We start from the raw sequence: 9,194 nt of genomic DNA, 5'->3' as shown, positions 1-9,194 counted from the left end.
TGGGGGACATTTTTCAGTCTGAGGGCCATATTCCAGTCTGATCGACCTTCCAGGGGCAGCATCCTAGTAGGGGAGGAGGCCAGAGCATTTAATGTGAATTTTACCTTTGCATATTAGGCTAGTTTCTGTACACACAGAGATCCCTGTGCTTCATCTATCCAGGTCAAGCAAGAGACATTGTCAGAGTTCAAAAGGATACATTCCACTCAGGGGAAAACACTTGGAATGCAAAGCAGAGCCAAAGAGGGGTGTGACCTAGGAAAACCACTGAGGGCCGGGCAGAAAGGCCAAGAGGGCCACCTTTACCCCACCCACTCCCAGCTTGAGGTTCCCCAGCCCTCTTCTAATGCACCTACCTATCATCTTACTAATAGGATAGTCGTGACTGCGAGATCAGAGTTCAAGCACCATAACAATCAAATTAAACTTTTATTTTGGTACTTGGCAGCTTATGACGTTCTCAGAATTGCTAGCATTTTAAAAATTTTGCTTACATTGTTAGGGCAGTCCTCCTTTCCCTGAGCAGAGAGATGTCTCAGGTTTGGCTTCTTTTAGGGATTATGAGAGATTTAAGGCACTGTTGGAATATTTGAACTTATTTGTTTAAAAATGTACAAGTTGAGCCTAGGTGGAGACATAACGTAATAGCCCTGCTGCAAACAACATATCTACTGATGCATATCAGATCTGCCGGAGGGGCACTCTTACAGTATAACTAGATGTTATATCAAATACGCAGAGAGGGTTTTCTTTAATACTAAGTGTGAGATTGAATTTTCATTGGGACCACAGCACAGAGGAAGTTTTAACTCTTCCCTTCCTTACTGCAATTGCAAAGTGAACTGTGGCCTGGTGTCACCATTAGGCCTAGGGGGAAGTACCTACCACTAAGGACGATTTTCATTGTCCATTTTCAAAGGCCATTCTCTGCCTTTTTCCCTCAGTTTGTCTTGTGTCTCTCTGACTCAAACAGCGCTGGACCACAATCTGTCCAAAGTTTCCTTTCCCTGTGAAAGAGGCTTCCGCTCTTCTGTCTCAATCCCAGGGCTCTTCAGGATTTCAGTGGCTGTGGGCCGCTGAACTTATAATTGGGGTGACTGAGGATGGTGTGTATATTTTCCTTTCCAGTATATATTTCACCAGTGCTCTGCAACCTCTCTAACTGCGCGAGCTTCCTGATCTTAAAATGGCCCGCGATAGCAATAATTTGAACCTACCCATCTGACTGGGTCACCCCAGCCATTCTGGGCGGCTTCCAACATATAGAAAAATGTAATAAAACATTGCACATTTAAAAGCTTCCCTATACAGGGCAGTCTTCCGATGTCTTCTAAAGGTTATATAGTTACTCATCTCTCTGACATCTGATGGGAGGGTGTTCCACAGGACGGGTGCCACTACTGAGAAGGCCCTCTGCCTGGTTCCCTGTAACCTCACTTCTCGCAGTGAGGGAACCACCAGAAAGCCCTTGGTTCTAGGTCTCCATTTCTGGGCTGAACAATGAGGGGTGCAGATGCTCCTTTAGGTGGTGCCCATGAAAATATTTACCTCTTGGTGTCTTCCCGTGCGCTTTAAGTGAATGATGGGCACCTAAAAAACTCTGCAGAGTGCAGATCAGTAGTGAGATAATGTCTAGAAATAAATAAAGAATAGCCAAACACCTCTTAGCCCCTTGAAAGGTAAGATAAGCTCATACACCCTGCACTCCACACATGAGAATTAAAATGGCCACTTTCTCTCCCCTTTGATAATTTTTGAATGCCGTTTCTTTTCCTGCTGTTCGATGGAGTCAAATTATTGAGAGCTCTGCAGTTGCTCTAGAGTTTCTTCTGGTTCTTTGAACAGAGCAATACAGATCTTCCCACTTTGGTGCTCATAAACACAGCCTGCTCTGGTTTCTATCATGTTAAAATGCTGCCTGCTTCTATTTCACTTCTTCTTTCATTTACACTTTATTACCAACTCTCTCTCTCGCTTTTTTTTACTTGTTGCACAATTAACACATCAATAACACCAGCAGAACAACAGTATGATGGCCTCACCCTAGCACCTTTACTCATAACTAAGAAGCCTGCTGGATCAATCCAATAGGTCAGGTTCCTCTTTGCACGGTTCCCAAGCATCTGCCTGTGAGAAGCCTAAAAACAAAGGCCTGGATGCAAAAGCCTTCTTCCCACTTATGAGTCCCACCAAATTCAAATGGGACTTATTGCAAATTAGGTGTGCATTTATGCAACTGCAGCCTTGTTATGTACTGAGTTGAATAGGATCCAAAAGGCAGCAGTCTGATTGGACCTAGAACAATAGGATCCAAAATGCAGCAGTCTGATTGGTCCTAGAACAATTGGATTCAGAATGCAGCAGTCTGATTGGTCCTGGAACAATGCAGCAGTATGATTGGTCTCCAGGAGCCACCCAATCCGGCTCCAGATGGAAGTGAATCCACAACCTGATTGGCCTACAGGAGAATTCTGGAATTAGCCAATCACGTGCAGCGCATTGTGTAAATAATGTATATAAAGCAGATACTTTGAGGGGACTTTCATTCCTCCTCACCACTATGAGCTGAATAAACAGCATGAAATCCACTCTCGACTCTGAGTATATTTCAAGCCTTAACACCATAGCACTGGTGAGCCTGAACTCAGATTCTCCAGCTGTTTACTTGTTCAGAGAGCAGGATTGCGAGCTCATTTTTGAAAGATCTCCAATGGCTGTGTGGTGTGTAGAAATTTAACAGCTAATGCAGGAGTGGTTACCCTGTGGACCTCTTCCAGATGTTGCTGAACTACATCTGCCACAGGCACATCCAGACTGGCTAACGGCAAAGGATGGTGGCAGCTGTAGTTCAACATCTGGAAGGGGCACAGTTTAGCCAACCCTGGCTTAAAAGCTTTTCCTGACATGGAGATGACACGACAAAGTTTCACTTGGAGAGGGGTGGGGAAATGGATTAATCTCAAGCAGCAGATAAAGCTGTAAGAGTCTTGCAGTGGAGGAACAAACAAATGAATGGAGGGTGTAATCTTGTTCAACAGGGGAGAGCTGAAGATCAATAGCTACTACATTAGATGCTGACCTGAGTGATTCATCACAGATCAGCAAGGGTTTCTGACTCCCAATTATTTAGCAATGGCAACAACCGAAAGTTTTCCTGCATTAAATCAGGCTGCTGGGACAATGTGGGGAGGCGGATGTGCTTTGTTTGAAAGGACTTGTTAGTTTTGTTCTGGCACCAGTCACAAATTCCTAGGCTCAGGGGCATCCTGTTCCTTAATTTTCAGCTTATGTCTACCCACCTGAGTTCAACCAGATTTCCAGATGTAGCATTTACATCAAGTAAAAGATCACATGAAATGTGGGAATTGTGGGTAAGGGAACGTAAGGAAAATTTGGGGGGGGGGGGAGTGCTGCCTGAATGCAGCCATACTTCCCACAATTCCATATTCTTCCATCTTCAACACTCAAAGGTGCCTCTTAGCTATTCTCCCAACTGCGCCAAAGCAGCTTTTTCACAAGCAGATGCTGTACAGCTGGCCTAGCATCTAAATCAAGAAGAGGGAACCTGTTGGATGCTGTTGGACTCTATTATGTACTGAGTTGAATAAGATCCAAAAGGCAGCAGTCTGATTGGTCCTAGAACAATAGGATTCAGAATGCAGCAGTCTGATTGTTCTTGAACAATAGGATTCAGAATGCAGCAATCTGATTAGTCCTAGAACAGTAAGGTCCAGAATGCAGCAGTCTGATTGGTCCTAGAACAATGCAGCAGTACGATTAGTCCGCAGGAGCCACCCAATCCAGCTCCAGGTGGACGTGAATCCGCAACCTAATTGGCCTACAGGAGAATCCTGGAATTAGCCAATCACGTGCGGCCCATTGTGTAAATAATGTATATAAAGCAGCTATTTTGGGTAAACTTTCATTCCTCACTACTATGAGCTGAATAAAGAGCATGAAATCCACACTCGACTCCGAGTATATTTCAGACTCCGACTCCCATCACCCCCAAGGCTGCATGTCCAAAGGTCAGAGATTTACATCAAGCTGCCCATAGAGTTGTGGTGCAGCAGTAGCTGGTGAGTCACAGGTTCCCCATTCTTGTTTAAATGATCCAACCAAGTGGATGTGGACTGACTGCACAGTTCTTTCTACAGAATTAGAGGGGGGGGGGGCTGGCTGAATCAGTCCCTGCCCACATGGTGGGAAGCTATTTCATACCACTACCTCTTTTACTTGACTTCCTTCACACATTCTGGTTAGCCTCCCTCTGCACCATGAACTGTTGTGTTACTTGTAGAGTCTATTCTCTCATTAGCTTCTTCCCCATTCTGTTCCCCACTCCTTGACCTTTTCCTCAAGTTCATATCTCTCCCCCCCCCCCCCCCGTTCTCTCTCTCTCTGTCTATATTGTTTCTTGAGCCTTCTTGCCTCTCAGGACCTCTTCCCAGCTCCCCTGTGTGAGGTTTTAATCTCAGCCTTGAAATTTACGGCATCTAATGCCTTAAGAGAGAATATTATGAAAATGATATACAGGTGGTACATGACACCAGTCAAGCTAGCAAAAATTTATCACTTGCCCGATAATAAATGTTGGAAATGTAAAGAAACTGAAGGTACATTCTTTCACCTGTGGTGGACATGCCCAAGGATTAAGACCTTCTGGGAAATGATATATAATGAAATGAAAAAGGTGTTTAAATACACCTACCCGAAGAAACCAGAGGCCTTTCTCCTGGGCATGGTCGGCCAACAGGTGCGAAAGAAGGATAGAACTTTCTTTATGTATGCTACAACAGCAGCAAGAATACTTATCGCGCAGCTTTGGAAGACACAAGAACTACCCACTCTGGAAGAATGGGAGATGAAGGTGATGGACTACATGGAACTGGCAGAAATGACCGGCAGAATCAGAGACCAGGGAGAAGAGACGGTGGAAGAAGATTGGAAGAAATTTAAAGACTACCTACAGAATTATTATAAGATTAATGAATGTTAGAATGTCATCGGATTGAACGTAAAAGGTTAATAGCAATAAAGTGGTGAAGGAGTATAGACAATTCAAAGGTTAAAAGGTGTAAAATTAAAAGGATTTAATTTGTTAGTATATCTTAATCTCCTTAATATCTTAAGATATTAAGATCAAGTTAAAAAGTAGGTAAGACAGAAGGAAGGGATTTGCTGATCAAATACATGAATTGGAATACAGTGTAAGGGAGGCGTGGGGAAGTCTGGGAAATAGGTAAATGCAAGAAATATTACGAAATGGAATTGTTTTTAATTGTTTTTCTGTTTTTTTTCTATTTGTGTTGTTTTTTCTGTTGTTTTGTATTTTTGTACTTTCGTATTTCTTTGTTATTTTGTCTTTTTATGTAAAAAACTTAATAAAAAATATTATTAAAAAAATAATAATAATCTCAGCCAAACTGACAACTTTCCCTTCTGTCACAGAAGGTGGATGATTTGCTCTCTGGTCAAGGTTCAGGTTGAGCATTTTCAGGTTGCGCTCCACGGCGACCCGGAAGTAATGGAGCGCGTTACTTCCGGGTTTCGCCGCATGCACAGACGCTCAAAATGATGTCATGCGCATGCGCAGAAGCGGCAAATCGCGACCCGCGCAGATGCGGGTTGCGTTCGCTTCAGGATGCGAACGGGGCTACGGAACGGATCCCATTCGCATCCAGAGGTATCACTGTACTGTACTCCAAGACCATCACAGCAACTCTGTGTTGGACACTTCACTGACACAAGCGCAATACAGAATTTGAGTAGTAGGGCTTACTTCAAAAAGTTTCATAAAAAGCAAAGGCCCACAAGAAAAATGTTGGTCTATAAGAAAATAAAAATAAATCCACAATCCCTTTCACAGCCAGGCTTTGAGTTATTCTTTATTTTAAAAAATGAGGAGACCATTGCTCATTTATTCCAGAATCCTAGGTATGCAACCTGATATCTGCAGCACCTAGCAGAGACTTATTCAGCTTGCTATCTTCATATTGGAACAAAATAAATTTGGTTTTTCCTTATTTTCCCTCCCCCCACATTTTGTTGCATCTTGCCTGATGGAGACCTCTAGAGACCTCTAAAGCTTGCCACTATTTTGACAATTTGGTAATGCCTAATAAAGGTATGGCCCAACTGTGAGTTTTGGAGTTTTCCCAAAAAGTTAGTAGATGTAATTTGTACATTCCTTCCTAATACTTTTAACACCCTACAGCTGTGTGTTTGGTAGTATTTATGCCTGGGAAGGGTTGTTAGCATACCAAATTATGTAAAGGCCAGATAATTTACCTTGTCTTTTAGGACATAAATCAGAAGCCTGGTTTTGTAACAATGCTTTTTATCGATCCAGCTGAAAGATTAACTTCCTAGCCGTGCTATTTGCTTCCACCTCTTTTCTAAACAGAAATAAAATGTAAATAGCATCACTTTTTAGTCACCTTCCATTATCTTTCAGGAAAAGACTGCCAGTGAACAAATCTAGCTCTTTAGCCCCAAAAGGCAACTCAAACAAAAATAAATTTTACTGGGGTTTACTCCTCAAAAAGCATGATTTGTTTTGCAGCCTCTACTTTTGTGTGCTCATTTGGGATTATGTTGCCTAGTTTGCACATAATGCTAAATGATTATTCTATGGTTTAGCATTATGTGTGAACCCAACTCAGCAGCTTAACTGTGGTTTATTAACATTGGGCAAAGATTCCTGCATTGCAGGGGCTTGGACCAAATGGCCCTTGTGGTCCCTTCCAACTCTATAATGCTATGGTCCTAACCAAGGTTTATCATTGGTTTATAAATCTTAGTCAATACTGACCATAGCTTAGCATTACATTCAAGCCCAGACCTCCTAATTAACTATGGTTAAGGAGCTGTCACTGCCACAAAGCTACAGAGCCACTAGTAGAACCACTTTTATGGTTCAGCTGCTCTTACTGGTGCTTTTATTCTGTGACATAGTAAACCATGGGCTGAGTTACAGTCTGCCAGGCGCCCAACATTTAACTATGCTTAATATTAACCATGGTTTAGTGTTACCCATAGGGACCCAGGTGGCGCTGTGGGTAAAAGCCTCAGCACCTAGGACTTGCCGATCGAAAGGTTGGCGGTTCGAATCCCTGCGGTGGGGTGCGCTCCCGTCGCTCGGTCCCAGCGCCTGCCAACCTAGCAGTTCGAAAGCACCCCCGGGTGCAAGTAGATAAATAGGGACCGCTTACTAGCGGGAAGGTAAACGGCGTTCCGTGTGCTGCGCTGGCTCGCCAGATGCAGCTTGTCATGCTGGCCACATGACCCGGAAGTGTCTGCGGACAGCGCTGGCTCCCGGCCTCTAGAGTGAGATGAGCGCACAACCCTAGAGTCTGTCAAGACTGGCCCGCACGGGCAGGGGTACCTTTACCTTTACCTAGTGTTACCCATATATGAGGCCAGCGGGGCTTACTTTGGTGAAAACATGCATGGGATCCCATTGTAAGGCGGAGCTTAAATTGGCTGACTTTGCAGCTTTAGTATCACAGGAATCCACCTTATATTGAGTCGGACCATTGGTCCATTGGTCCATCTTATTTTTTTTTTATATAAATATTTTATTAAGTTTTACATGAAAAATAAAAACAACATACAATAAACAGCAAACAAAACAGAAAAAAAGTACACAGTTACACAAACATAAAAACACCAAAGCAACAAAAATAAAAGCAATTTTATCTTCATAATAGCCTTGCATTAACTTATTTCTCCGACTTCCCCAAACCTCCCTTCCCTGTATTCCAAATCATACAATTGAACAACAAATCCCTTCCCTCTGTCATATTTAAATTCTTGTCTTAATTTAGGTCCATTGGTCCATCTTAGTTCAGCAGGAGCCCCACTTGCAAAGGAAGAATCAGCAGCTCACTTTAAGCTCCTCCTTGTTCTTTCATAACCTGGTCCCTGTCTGAACCTGCTCTGCATCTGATGTCATCAGGTGGTAATGGTTGAATGGCCTTACAGACAGCAAGAGTCCAGTGTTAGAAACTCAGATATATAAGCTAGGCGCCAAATGGCTCCATAAACCAGGGTTACAGAATCCCTAGTTGTCATTTTTGTGCCAGACGGCTCGAAAGTCGTATTTTGGAATGACTTTTTGGTTCCTGAAATTCATTCCGATTGTGCAGATAAAATATAACCGACGGTATTCTGTAGGATGCGTTGCTAGTGTGTGAAAACAGTCCAGGTCCAAGGATCCCCAGGCCTACACCTCCAGATGGTGGAGACATCAGGCGCTATCCTGGCACCTGGGCATCTGCATTTGGACACAAGTGGCTGATAGCCAGGTGCAGAGTGTACCTGGTGAATTTCAAACGCTGAGCAAGACCCGTACTGGAATGGAGATTCACTGCTGGTGGTCTACACTGACAGTGTCTCTCCAGGATTTTGACAGGTTACTCTCCTTGCCCTATCTGAACATGCCTGTGATTGAACCTGGGACCTTGTGCATGCAACACATGTGTATGTATGTATATACCGTATTTTTCACTCTATAAGACACACCTTTTCCCTCCTAAAAAGTAAGGGAACATGTGTGTGCGTCTTATGGAGCGAATGCAGGCTGAACGGCTAAGCCAGAAGCCAGAACAGGGAGAGGGAGCGCTGCGCAGAGCTCCCTCTCGCTGTTCTAGTTTCTGGCTTAGCTGCGCAAAGCCTCCGCAGGGCAGTGGGATGCCTTCATCCCGCTGCCCTCCGGAGGCTTTGCGGGCTGTCCCAGAAGCCAGAACAGCGAGACGGAGTGCTGCGCAGCGCTCCCGCTGGCTGTTCTGGCTTTTGGATAGCCCCTGAAGCCTCCTTAGGGCGGCAGGATGAAGGCTCCCCACTGGCCTGCGGAGGCTTCGCATGGCTCTTGCGGCTACCCAAGAAGCCAGAACAGCAAGAGGCTATCCCAGAAGCCAGATCCCTCTTGCTGTTCTGGCTTCTGGGATTCAGAATTTTTTCTTTTCTTGTATTCCTCCCCCCAAAACTAGGTGCGTCTTATCATCTGGTGTGTCCTATAGAGCGAAAAATACGGTATATATTATACACACACACACATATACCACTGAGCTTCAGGGATAAAAATTAGATGCCTACTGCTCCTGCAGCCAGTTTCAAGCGAGAAAAATAAGTAAAAGAACGTGTTTTTGTTTTTTTCCAGTGAGAGCAAAACATACTCCTTTCCCAGACGC

Source organism: Podarcis tiliguerta (assembly GCF_965153285.1).
Source record: "Podarcis tiliguerta genome assembly, chromosome: 10".
Taxonomy (NCBI): domain Eukaryota; kingdom Metazoa; phylum Chordata; class Lepidosauria; order Squamata; family Lacertidae; genus Podarcis; species Podarcis tiliguerta.
This window is presented reverse-complemented; position numbering follows the sequence as displayed.